This window comes from Agelaius phoeniceus, chromosome W (assembly GCF_051311805.1).
Source record: "Agelaius phoeniceus isolate bAgePho1 chromosome W, bAgePho1.hap1, whole genome shotgun sequence".
Lineage (NCBI taxonomy): Eukaryota > Metazoa > Chordata > Aves > Passeriformes > Icteridae > Agelaius > Agelaius phoeniceus.
In genome coordinates, this window is record NC_135301.1 from 13,665,826 (window position 1) to 13,677,428 (window position 11,603).

General features: G+C 41.7%; 1 pseudogene; it reads right to left on the bottom strand.

Annotated features, from left to right (window-relative positions):
* Positions 1 to 7,260: 7,260 nt before the first annotated feature.
* Positions 7,261 to 8,534, bottom strand: LOC129132397 (uncharacterized; annotated as a pseudogene).
* Between the last annotated feature and the right edge of the window lie 3,069 nt (positions 8,535 to 11,603).

Below are 11,603 nucleotides of genomic sequence, written 5' to 3' on the forward strand. Positions count from 1 at the left end.
CAAATTCGGGTTCTGATGCATGGCAAAGGATTTGTTAATCTTGTCACTTACATTTGTCAAAGTATCTCAGGCAGTCTTTGTTAACTGCCATGGGGAGAAAATATCGGGGTCCCTGATAGGTTTCTCCTTGAGCCAGGTCTTATGAGCTCTCAGAGAACCTATCACACCCAAGGCAGCTCAGCTACCTCAAATGGCATAAAATTAGCAGGATGGCTTCTGAGGTAGTGTTGGAAACAGAAAAAGTTTTAATAAAAGGCTAAATAACAAAGCTCTTACAGAGAAAAACCAAGCCAGGGGCAAGAGGCTCTTGCTCCTGCTAAAACACTCCATATAAGCTATTTCCTTTGTTCTCTTCTTTTTCCAGTGAATTATCTAGGTGGGACCTTTTGGCCTCTGTCCAATTGGGCAGCCCCAGGTTTGAGGTGAAGTCCCAAAGGTCCTATGAGGTGTCTTTTTACCAAATTGAGGAGAGAAACTTCTGGGCTTTTTACCTCTTTAAGCAGACAAAGAATAATTTTGTCACTCTGTCAACAGGGGGCACATTCCTACAGGTCCCCTTTTAACAACTGGAATAGGGGGGATAATTCTTCTGTGGTGATTCCCAATAAAGGGCAAATCCAATTGATATTGCCTAATAGCTCTTGCAAATCATTCAATGTGTGTATGTTGGTTTTTAGGGTTACTGGCTTTGGGGTGACTGTTGTTTCTAATAATTTAAACTCCAAGTATTTCTAAGGAGGTTCTGTTTGGATTTTTTCTGTGGCTATGCACAAGCCTCTGCTGGCAAGTGTTACCTTTAAAGCAGCAAGGCAATCACATAACAATGAAGAGCTGTCAGAAGCAATTAAAATATCATCTATGTAGTGATACAGAAGAATAGACAGATATTTTTGCCGTAATGGTTGTATCACTAAGTGAACGACAAATTGACAGATAATAGTGCTGTGTTTCATACCTTGAGGTAGCGTAACTGCAGTGGTTTTGGTTCACCAATTTGAGATTTCTCAGCCAATACACTGATTAATGTGGTGGTTTCAGTGTTGGTGAAATGCCCATGTACCCCCTAGAATTATTTACTCATTTCCTGATGTGAGATAGGATTAGGAAGAAGGCAAAGCAGGCTCAAAACTTTAAAAGGGTACAAAGAAAACTTTATTAACAGAAACTAAAAGAATAATGGGAATCAGAATGAAACCTTCAGAACACTTGTCCTCCCCCCTACAACCTTGTCTTTCCCTACTAACAATGTGCAGAAACAATTCAGTAAGTTTATCACCTCTAGAATAGTCTTTCTTCAGTTCACATAGGGAGAGGAGTCCCTCTTGTCATTTTATGGAGACTTCTCCACAAGAAAACAGTTATTTCGTGGCTTTTAAGTTCCACGAATAGCAGCTGTCCGAGAATCTGCAATCATGAAGTGTTGGAATGTTGGGGGACACAAGACAGATGATGGACTTTGGACCTGGTTAACATAAGAGATTGGATAACAGTATGCTTTGGCAAAAGCAAATGGAACTTTGAAAATTAGATCTAGATTGTAAAAAGATTAAATCAGACAGGTGTCACCCTCGTTTTCTAAGATTTTCTAAGCCTTCTGATGTTGACATCCTTGTAGTGAACTTTCTCACACACTTTCTGTAAATAACTCATTGTTTTGCATTCCTTTATGGAGGAGGATAGAGTTGATGGACTGTTGGTTTGACCAGTGTCATTGGAGAGGTGTCACTGTCACCCTCCAATCCGCTGTCACTTTTGGAAAACTATAAATGTTGGAGTCAGAAAATAAACTTCCCTTTTTTCCTTCACCTTGAGAACAGTGGTGTGTGCTTGTGTTCTTTTGTGTCCTATAGTGACAGACAGGTTTACCAGAAAAAGAAAATCTCATTAAACTCTGCAAGCAAGAGATGTTGTTATATGCATAAGTTGGTGTATGTGATTTTAACCTAATCATTGTAGTACACATTACTAGTCTCCCTAAAATAGTATATAGGCATTTGTATTGTCAGTAAAATTAATTCACAAACATGAGAGGTTTATGTCCAAAAAGGAGACAGAGGAGTCCTTTTACTTTATTTGAATAAAGGAAGATGCCATGGGGCATTCCCCTGGGGTCTTTCAAATTTTTGGAGGACACAGCCTCCTTTTTTTAATCCTAATTTCCCAGCCGCATTTCCTTTCCCTCTTCCCCCATTGGCTGAGGTAGTTGAAAGTGTGAAAAACGCCAGTCACTTGTTTTAAAATTTAAAAAGTTTAATAGTAATAAAATAGTTATTGAAATACTAATAAAACTTAGAGCAATAAGAATTTGGATAATCAGAGTTAAGACAATAAAGGACAATAAAAAGCAGAGAATTACGGACGTCCAGATGCTTCCTGGGCACTAAGCCCCCCAAAAAAACATGGCTCACTAACAAAGGATTAACCCTTAAAAGCAACAGCCTGTTGCATATTCATATATCTCATACATAAGCCAAAAATTCTTTTCAAACAAAGGGTCTCTTCTGCTTAACTTCTGCTCTCCCCCTCATCTTGTAAATCAATTCTTTTTGGCTCCTAGGAGTGTGGAAGAAATCTGGGTCTTCCCAATAAAGAGGCAATAATTCTTCTCTTGAAATTTTGGTGTCTTGTTGCTGTTATCTCTATGCAAAGAATTTCTTAATTATCTTATCCATTCCTTGAGCTAGTTACAAAAAAATATCTTACATCACATAGTTTCTATTTTAATATTATGCTATAGCCTAAAAACTATATTTACCACACTACTTAAAAGAATTAATACAACATAGCTTTCTAACATAACACATATAGTATTCATTTTAATATTTGCAAAGAACGAATCTTATAATATGCATTTTTCACAAGAGGTACAGACTTCCCGAATCACCTGATACCAGAGATTTACCTCCAATATATAACCCTCCCTTTTAATTTTTAATTCTTATGGAATTTAGGGTTTTTCCCCATTATTTCTTTCATCTTTCAATGTCCAATTTAATTTATCAGCAAATCTAAAGTTTATTTGTAAAAGCAAATATCTTTTTCCATTCATTAATCAGTGGAATCCTTCCCATTGTTTATTTTATCTCTCAGTGCTAGTTTTATCTACCATCAGACCCACAGCTTGTTTGTAAAGACAAATCCATCATTCCTCTCAGTATCCCACAATAAAATCAGATTCTGATCATCGAGTCAGTCTCCCCATCTCTCTCCATCGCTGACAATTGGTACCTCCATGTGAGGAAATGAACCGGCCTGACTGGCGGCAGTAGGTGAGCCCCTGGAACTGATCATGATGGTGAGAGAACCCCATCTGGGCCCACAATCGCCTGTCTGCTGCAACTGACAGGTGAGCCAGGGGAACTAAAAAAGGAACTAAAAATATGGGAAATGATATGTCCAAAGAGAGAGACGTCTATGAAACTATGTTCGCCCTTCTGGGCAGGCATGACTCCCCCATGCCAAAGCAGAACCTTAAGTCACTTTTACTCCTGTCCTGGAGAATACTTTTTAAGACATTGAAAAAGTGAGAGCGGCCGGAAGCCACTGGGCCCCTACCCTGCTCTGTCTCTCCTCGCTCTGACTCTCCCTACCCAATTGAACCGCAGCCATCAACCTCGCCCCTGCCCAGACAAAGGAGGGGAAGGCATCCTTTCTCACGGTCGCAATGGCCTCGGTTCCGGCAAGGGGGAGGAAGGGGAGCCCTTCAATCCAGGATGGATAGATTCAGATTATGAGACTGATTCATTCCCTCCTGACCCTCATCATAAATGGATGCAGCTAAAGAAAAAGACTCTTAAGGAGGGGGACCCCCAAGCTTGTGAGAAATCTCAGCATTTGAAAAAGGACTGTTTCAAAAAAGGGGAGGCCAGATCCAAAACTCCCAGTATTTGCCCTCGGTGCCAAAAGGGGATTCATTATGCTAATCAGTGTTGGTCCAAGTATGATTTTGAAAGGCATCCTATATGGGGAAACCGGAGCAGAAGTGCTGAGTGGCACCATGTGAGACACATATGACCCAGCCGATGCCTCAGAGGGACCACCACAAGCCTCAGCCCAGCCGCCACCCCAAGCAGCCTTCACCAGACCACAAGCAGCCCAGGCTAGACCATCACTGACCAGTCACCCCAGGCAGTGCAGGAATGGACCTGGCAACCTCCAACACAGCAACATTGCTTGATCCATCTGTTCATGTGCTTCCCACAGGAGTTTTCAGACTACCTGGACAGCGTATGCATACTTTGTTTGTTCTCCCTGGAGCTATTGACTCTGACTCATGTCATGGACTCCACAGCTGCCCTGTGTAGTCCTGGTCAGGAGCAATATAGCTCAACTTATACCCTTTCCTGCAGCACCCCTGTCTGCATCCCTGATAGCTGATGAGAGGGAGGGGGGTTTTGGTTCCACAGGGATCCCACAGATTTTATGGACACAAGGTATTACATCTGAGCATCCAACATGCCAATGCAAAGTGACATCTCAAAAGGCCAATTGGCCATTAAGGACTGTGCCTCAGGTACTCTCCTCCGGGGGGGCGGGCGGTGGAAATAGTGAAAGCCTGCAAAGCCAACACTTGGTGCAAATAACAGGGCCTGATGGGTGGATCGCCACAGTTAAACTTTTTGTTCTGTCTGTGCCCCTGGTTTTGTGGGGGAGGGATGTGTTAACACAGTGGGGAATTTTTATGCATTCAGATTTTGTATAGGAGTCATGAGGACACTCAACAACCTCACAATGGTCCCTGGCTGAAGTGCCCCAGGCACTTTCAAGCACTGGAAGGAGCAACCCAGCTATCAAAAGCCACAGTTCATACAGATCTAAAGCCCTGAGGAACACCTAGCCCTGGTCAAACTGGTTATATTACCAGTTGCTTGTGGTTATTTAACAATGTATTTTGTTGTGAATTTTTTGGTACAGCTATTTAGTACTATATAACTTAATCTTTTTTTTTTGTTTTAGCCTTCAATGTTTATATCCCATTACTCTTACTAAGCCAAACTTAAATCTATCCTACAAGCAATCTTTAAAGCTGCTGCAGGGGGTGCAGCCACCCCTACCTGGCACCAGCCAGCGTTGAGATTGACCTTCTAATTTTAGTAACTTGTGATTTGTGATTTTTAACAGGATTGTTACTAGAAAAATTCAAAGGTGTTTTTATAGAGGTGGTGTCTTTTTACATATTACTAACATAGCACAACTGCATAGTTCACTGAGAGTAATTAAATAAGTTTTAAATTCAAGATTCTTTAGCTCACATTCAAGACAAACCTTGAACTTTATCTGCAGTAATAATTTGATACTTAACTCCACTGTCAGCTTTATTGAGTGCTTACTTTTTACTCCATAGTTCTAACAAGGTAATTTTATTGCAAATATTTCAGTACAGTTGTTTACTTGCATGTTGTTTATTTTGATGTTTAACTGTTATATGACAAATTTTCAGTAACCTTTTTGTAATAATAGAGTTTACATAAGTTAATTCATGTTAAGATTAATTTTTGTTTAGATTCAGTGATGTTAACTTTAAGTTCTTTTACTGTGAAAAACACCGTTCACTTGTGTTAAAATTTTGGAAGTTTAATAGCAATGAAAATAGTAATAAAAAATAAGACAATAAGAGACAATAAAAAGCAAAGAATTATGGACGTCTGGGTGTCTGGCACTCCGCCAAAAGTCACCCCTTGCTAACAAAGGATTACCCCTTAAAAGCAACAGCCTATTGCATATTCATATATCTCATACATGATTCAAATATTCCTTTCAAACCAGGGTGTTTCTGCTTAATTTTAGCTTCCCCTCCCCCCATCTTGTAAATCAACCTTCTTGGTTCCTTGAAGTCTGAGCTTTAAGGAGGCAATAATTCTTCTCTTGGAATCTTGGTTTCTGTTGCTGCTATCTCTATCCAGATAGGATAATGCGAAGAATTTCTTGCTTATCTTTTCCATTCCTTGAGCTAGTTACAAAAAGTATCTTACATTGCATAGTTTCTATTTTAATATTATGTTATAGCCTAAAATCTGTATTTACCACGCTACTTAAAAGAGATTAATACAGCATAACTTTCCAACATAACACATATAGTATTCATTTTAATATTTGCAAAGAGCCATATAATATGCATTTTTCACAGAACTATATGTGTAGATTTTGTGTAAGAACTGACATTACTTTTGCACATTAGAATCAAGCTTGGATAGGTTTATGAAGAATATTTTAGAATCATGTTTTTAGCTGATTGGATGATTTATGAATAAAATCCCCCTGTATTGGAGTGCGAAAAAAAGAAAAAAGATGATGATGATGGTGAAGAAGAAGAAGAAGAAGAAGAAGAAGAAGAAGAAGAAAAGAAGAAGAAAAAAAGGGGTGGTAGCTTCTGCTAGTGCTTCTACTGCTTCTGCTTCTGCTCAGAACATCTTGACTTTATGCTAGAAAGCTTTTAGCACGGACTTTAATACTTTGAACTCCTTGCCTTTGAGACTGATGTATTCATGCAATAAAGAACTTTACAACAACCAACAACTGTTCCTGTCTCTTTGAAGACCCAAGACCCACGCACAGCTTGACAGGTAGCCAAAGCTGCCTTGGCAGCATTTAGTCTATTTTCAGACTGGACATATGGAGGGACTGATACAATTTAAACAGCAGCCAGATAATCCCTGCATCTGAGATCCCATGATGGATTTGGAGCATTCTGTTAACCCCTGAGCCTCATTCCCAAAACTGGAAGCTGTGTTCCTGAGTTATTCTCCAACTTGACTGTTAGGTGAATTTTCTCCTGCTTAAGTACATACAGTTATTTTTTGCTAAGCTCTGAGGAATTCTCACTGCCAGTGTCACATTTAACTATTTAATGCATCCCCTTGTAGCATGCCCTACGTTCTCACATGTTGAAATCAGCTTTCCTCCAGAGTCAGAAACACTCTCTTCAGATACTTTCAGAATGAGGGGTTGAGGTTGTTTTAGGGTTGTTTTTTTTTTTTACCAAATGTCCTATGGGAAAAAACAGCACCCAATAGCTCTCACTTCCATTAGTTTATGAGCTATAATTATAAAACCAGTATCACTCAGAGGCTTAAGATTTGGATAGTAAGAGGTTGAGCTGAACTTATTTTGAACTCACATTTAATTTCAAATATTCTGAAGGTCAGGTTGTCCTCTGAAAGGGTTTTCATTGATCCCCCTTACATTTGGGGTTCAAAATTAGGATACTTTCCCATTTGAAGAGACCTGTGCTCCCCACTACTGCCACAAGTGAGAAACTTGTTATTTCTTAATGAGCAAGGCCAAAACAACACTGTTGGTAACAACATCACCCAGGCTGTACCCGATCAGGTGGACATTCTCAAGCTGGAAGAGTGGGTTCTCTTGCAAGGAAAAAAAAGGTATGGTAGTTTCCCTCCTGTCTTTCAGGGCATCTGGCATTGCTCCTGTCTGCAGGACTCTAAAGTCAAATTCCAAGAAGATATTGGAGGGAGGGGGCAGACAGGCATGCTTTTTTCTTTATTTCATCAAGACAAATTAAATGGTTTAGATGGCATTAGTAGTTTACCCAGCTTCCAATCCCAATTATTATATTCTTTGTTTAGGCAGCATCTGGGGCAGTCTTCTCTCAGGGAGCTGCCAGGAGACCTCAGAACTGACCATGGCCTTGTCACAAGTACAGCACCATGGGCCTTCCCTTCTCCTTTCCCACCCTCTTGCCAAGCCAATACTGACTTTGAATGCCCAACTCCTGAGTTCATATTGCTCAGGCAGGACTCCTAGATCTGAAATCCGCTTCCACATGACTGATCTGAACTCAATGCAAAGCAGTATCGCCAAGGAAATCAGGGTAGCACTAGGGCTAAGTGTAGCACCAGTGTCCCACCAAGCCCTGGGGTTGGGATTAAACCAGAGCCTTCTCCAGTTGTGAGTGTTGGCGCTGGTGAATACTTCATTCTCTTGTGTAACAGTGTCTCAAGGAGTATTACAACAGAGACTGTTTTTAACTTGCATTACCTGTAACCAGTCAAGCAGCCTCCATATGATTTTCCAACGATTGTTCACATGCATGTTGTTCACAACATCAGTGTAGAGATGGTGGGCAACTGAAAGCCAATCCACCACAACCACATTGGTATACTTTTCCCTCTCCTGAAGAGCAGACACCAAGCTGCCCAAAACCAGGTCTTGAATATATTGCTAATCTAGAAAGAGATTCAGGTGTGTATTTCCAGATCACAGGACTAAGATTACACATTCACAGTTAAGTTGTCTGTATATCATTTGCATATTCTGTTCTAGCTCTATGCTGCTCCTCTGCAAGCTTCATTATTTCTCAACACTGCACTAATGGTATAAGAAAAGCAGGTTTTGAGAGACTCTGACTGAAATTAGCTGCTTGCCTTTTAAGGCAGAAGGGAGACACATTTGTTACATGCTATTGTATTACTCTTTTTCTCAAGAGTTTCAGAAATTCTGATGGGTTGCAAAACTATTTTCCAGTCCTGGCACTATTGTTTGCATAAGCCCTAGTAAAGTCCTTCATTACCACACATTCGGCCTCATCAACTGCAGAAGAAAAAAGCTTGATAAAGTCTGTCTGCACTCTTGTTTCTTTATCAAGGACACCACGTAGGATGTCAGGACTGTGGGCATGAAGTCACAATTACAGAAAGACTACATGTGTGTGTCAAGCCAAGTGTCACTTTCATAGTAGTCAGTTGGATTTTAGGGAATATTCCAAGTTCCCTTTAGCATGTTCACATGTCTCGGTTTGGAAAGACAGGTGTCTGCTAAGGAAGGCAGGAGCCTCCCCTGAAATGGAAAAATGTAAACCCCCTCCGTCCGAATTGTTATAAATTTGAAATTAAGGGGGGCTCTCAGGTAAAAATTTGGGAGCAGGAATAACAGTTCTTTATTAGGGGAGAAAATAAAAAGATAAAATAAACAATGCAGTAAACCAAAACAACACTGACAGAGTCAGAACACAACCTGACACCCTGTTGGTCAGGGTGTTGGCAGCAGTCTAATTGGAATTGTGGCTGCAGTCCTCTTGGAGTGTCAGGTGTGGTTCTGTTGGAGCAGTGATCCTGTAGAAGGGTGTAGTCTTCCTCTGAAGATCCAGTGGAAGAGGCAGCTGTTCCTCTGAGAAATCCAGTGGAGAAGCTGTTCTGATGTTCCAGAATCTCAAGATTATATCTGGGTAGGAATGCTTGGCTCCTCCCTCTGGGCAGAGCATCTCACAATGGGATACTATAGTTCTTATCAGTCATGCAGTGACATTCAATAGCCTATTATAAACAGATGTCCTCCTCTCTCTCCCCCCCCCCCCCCACCCCCCCGAGGAAGGATTGGTGTGGAAGAGATAAGGACAACTGCCCATTTAACAGAAGACAACTGCCATACAGATGGCAAATAGAATACAATTTGCTTGGCAATCCAGGACATCACATTATACAGCTATGAAGTGATTTTGAGCAGTTGTGAATGAGTTGCATGATGTCTTGGTTTAAGACAAGTTATGGGGCGGACGCTCCAAAATGAGTTACCTCCCCTTTAGTTTTAACCAATGCCTTTCTACCAATAAGGAGAGATGAATACAAGTAGATATAAGTGAAAAAATAACAGTTTACTAAAAAAAAAAAAGCAACAGGCAATAAAAATAACTAACAATCAGTAGTTATTAAGTTGCTGCAATCTTGTGGACTCCCCAGGGACAAAAAAAACTCAAAATGGCAGAGTAACCCCTCCCCAAAGATGGTGTCCTGCACAGACGACCACATGGGGAGAGACAAAGATAGCGGCAGCCTTCTCCCCTCTACTGGCTATGCGTGGAGAGTGAGAGCAAAGAGAGAAAAAAAGAACACAGAAAACTGAACCTCCACAATTACAAAAAACTCCCTCTTCCCTCAAACAACAACTGTATTGGGCTTGCATGGCCTGTTTTTTGGTGGAGGGGGGGCACAGAAGTGGCTTCTGTGAGAACCTGCTAGAAGCTTCCACTATGTCCAGCAGAGCCAATCCCTGGTGACTCCAAAGACGGACATGCAGCTGGCCAAGGCTGGGCCAATTAGAAATGGTGGTAATGGCTCTGGGATAACATATTTGAGAAGAAATCAAAACAAAGGTTGTGGAGCAGTTTTAATTGGGGCCAGAGAAGAGTGGGATGAGAATATGTGAGAAGAACAACTATGCAGACACCAAGGTCAGTGAATAAGGAGGGGGAGGAGGTGCTCCAGGTGCTGGTGCCAAGATCCCTCTGCAGCCTGTGGTGCAGACCATGGTGAAACAGCTGTCCCCCTGCAGCCCATGGAGGTCCATGGGGAAGCAGAGATCCACCTGCCACCTGTGGAGGAGCCCCACGCCAGAGCAGGGGGATGCCCAAGAGGAGGCTGTGAGCCCATGGGAGACCCATAGAGAGAGGGGCCTTGCTTCCATGCCTGTCCTTGGAGGACTGCACCCTGTGGAAGAGTCACCCATGCTGCAGCAGTTTGAGGGGGACTGCTGCTCATAGGATGGACTCACGTTGGAGAAGTTCACAAAGAACTGTCTCCCTTGGGAGGGACCCCACGACACAGCAGGGGAATGACTCCTCTCCCTGAGCAGTGGAAGAAGCCACAAGTGATGAACTGACCATAACCCCATCTCCTTGCACTGCTGAGGTAAGAGGTAGAGCTGGGAAGGAGGGAGGGGTGGGGGGAAGAAAAGGTGTTTTTAAGGTTTTATTTTACTTCTCATTATTCTGCTCTGATTTTGTTAGTAATAAATTCACTTTATATCTCTAAATAGAGCCTATTTTGCCCGTGAGGGGATTTGATGAGCAACTTCTTCCAGTCCTTATCACAGCCCATGAATCCTTCATTAAATTTTCTCTCCTCTGTCCAGCTGCAGAGGGGAGTGAGTTAGCAGCTTTCATGTGTGCCTGGCATCCAACCAGCGTGAATCCATGACAACAACCAACAGGGAACAAGGACAAAACAAAAAGAAAACCTAGAGTCCAAAACCAGTCAAATATCCTGAAGTACTAAGGCCTGAACAACAGGCCCTGACTGAGGCCTGAACAACAGACTCTGAGCCAAAGTTGACCTCCAGATGAGCCTTCCAACCAAATGTTATTTGGATCCACTCATTAACAAAGTATTATTAGCAATATGATATATGCATCTGCTCATTGGTAGAACATGTATTTACCTTTCTGTATTTAGAAACTGAACAAGGCCACATCTGGCCTTGTTTGGGGATGTAGGATCGAAGACAACTCCCTTGGTTCCTCCTTGAGCCCTGACCAGGCTTTAGGAGAAACCCAATAGGAGAACGAAACCAGATGTTCCCACACTACAAGTAATGGTAGCTTATTTATTCAACAGTATAAAAGCTGGACTACTCACACAGAGAAGTCAGAAGCTTCATTGCCTGCAGGTAAACACACAGCGCAGGATTTCCCAGTTACTGAGTGTAGTTCTCCAGTCCTTTGCTGTGACAGCTTCCCCCAGCTGACATGTAGATCTGGATGAAGGGGCAAAGTATTAGGGTAACTGATGATGTGTCTTTCTTAATCACTCTAGGCATTCTTTTGTAGCAATGATTAGGTGCATTGCTTAACTTATCCTTTTGTAATCCTTTGC